This window comes from Morone saxatilis, unplaced genomic scaffold (genome assembly GCF_004916995.1).
Source record: "Morone saxatilis isolate NCDOM2014 unplaced genomic scaffold, NCSU_SB_2.0 Contig4, whole genome shotgun sequence".
Classification (NCBI taxonomy): domain Eukaryota; kingdom Metazoa; phylum Chordata; class Actinopteri; family Moronidae; genus Morone; species Morone saxatilis.
The window spans coordinates 18,273,913-18,276,252 of NW_023339984.1; positions in this window are offsets into that span (position 1 = coordinate 18,273,913).

A 2,340-nucleotide genomic window follows, 5' to 3' on the forward strand; every position below is an offset into this window, starting at 1 on the left:
GGTTCTGGGACTGGAGATTGGGTACAGTTTGAAGGTTCTAGGATTGAAGGTTGGGAACAGTTTGAAGGTTCTAGGATTGAAGGTTGGGTAATGTCTGAAGGTGCCAGGATTGGCACAAGGCTAGAATTTGGGTCTGGTGTTTGGAGAGTAGAAGAGCCTGTCATCAGGGCCAAAGTTCTTCCAGCATCTGGGGACGGTACTGAGGTTGGGCTAGGAACACTGGCTGTATCAAAAGTTATTATTAGATCAAGGGTTTGGGTGGCTGGGGTGGTGGGGCCCGACACTGGGGTGATTTTCGGGTCAGGGGTAGGTTCCAGGCTTTCAGCTGGGCCCTCAATGCTTATTTTCTGGATGGAGGGGGGTGTTCTGTCAACACCTAGACTAAGGCTTGTACTTGGGCTACAGGTAGTGATTTTTGGGGTACAGGGTGCTAGGTCGAGCTGTTGCTTTATGGGAGATGTAGTTACAACAGAAAGAACCACATCAGAACCGGGAGAGGGCAAAGTTTGAGGGGAGACCGCCCTGGAAACAACTGCCACCGAAACAACCTGGTTGGGAACCGATAAGTCTGTGGCAACGGGTTCCTGCGCCCCAGCAGCATCTTCATCACCGATGTCAACAGCTACCGTGGCAACCATCCTCTCAGAAGCAAATCGTGTCTCGTTTACCTCCAAATAGGTTGCCGCGGCAGAGATGGTCTCCATGGTGACATCGAGAGTGAGGGGTGCCGCCTCGCTGGGCGTGGTGGCGTGGCTTGTGTCAGTCTCATACGTGACAGGTGCAGATAGGGAGGAGCTACACGGAGAGGAGGGGCAGCAGGAGTCACAGGAACAACTGGAGCTACAGGAAAGACAATCATTATTCGTCTAAACCTGAAAACAATCAGTTTCTAGTGAATTCTTCAAAGAATATATATAAAAACATTCAGCACATTTCTATCATCGATTTGAGTATCAGTAGTAATACAATGGTGGCAGCAGTAGTCGTCTCAATGATAGTAGTCTTACTAAGAGTAGAAGCTGAAGTAGAAGTATTCCCAGTGCAGTTAACTGTATTTCACTGGTAGATTACTTACAGGATTCCCAATTCTGAGTATTTCCAGGAATGTCAACATTATTTTCAAACCTTCCAGGACTACTGGTTTCTTGTGGTGTTACTGGTAGCTGCATTAGCACCAGTACTCCCAGTAGCGTTAGCAGTGTTGTTACCTGTTGTCGGAGCTGAGGGAGGACGGACCGTCACTGAGCGGCTGGTGCAGCAGCGGGCCGTGCTGCGTGAGCAGGTGTGGGTCTGTGGTGCGGGGGGGTTGTGGGTAGCGTGGGGTGGTGAACACTGAGCTGTAGGGAGGAGGAGGGGTCGAGGGCTGAGCCGCCACCTCCTCGTAGGATGGCAGCTTCAGAGACGCCAAGAAACCTAAAAACAGAAGAGCGGAGCTGTAATAACATAGTTTGTTTGGATACGCCTTCTTGATATTAAGGGTTGTAAGAAAACGTCAAAAAATATACACAGTAAGGCCTATATCTCAGTATTTTGGTTGCTTATGTGAGAAAACTAAATGAAAATGTTATGTTTAAAATATTATACCCACAGAGTGTTCAGTGTCAAATAAACAGCTTATTTACAAAAGTACAGCTTATAGAACAATGTCCAAGTATCAGGGAGAATGAAACACAAAGTCTATTAAATATGAATGAGTATTAAAAAAATATTCATCCAAATCTCTTCAAACGTCCTGCAGTTATTGTGTTCACTGTTTGTATTAATTGTTCAGTTTATCAGCTGATCTCTGCTGTTATTGTTATTATTCAATATAATATGAAATATACATAAAATATTTCAGTTTACTCGATGGTAGAAAAAGGAAAAAGGTTGGGAATCACTGATCTAGTTCCTACATGAAACTCAACAACAAGGTCTGTGTTCATGAGTAACCTGGTCGTTATTTGTGGAAACAGACGTTGTTGTTGAGTTTTTTGAATATATTTATTTTGGCACTTCGAGCTGCTCAAGCCGTCTGGTTACATTAAACTGGAGAGAAGCAGATATTTCTACTGCCGATAACTCCACAACTCACACCAAAACAATCCAGCTGGATGAACAGCTCTACAGGTGAGGGGGAAAATATGCATTATTGATTTTTAGGGTGAACTGTCCCTTTAAGACAAACTCCACTCGCCTCCGAGCTGTAAATTTCCATTGAGTCGTCACGGCAACAGATTGAAAAAACGGCACATCACTTGACAGGCGAGCGTCAATCACACAGAAAGCAAAACAAAACAAGAACTGGCTTTGTCTTGATGCTGGGAGTTAGAGGCAGCTCTCAGACAGACAGACAGACAG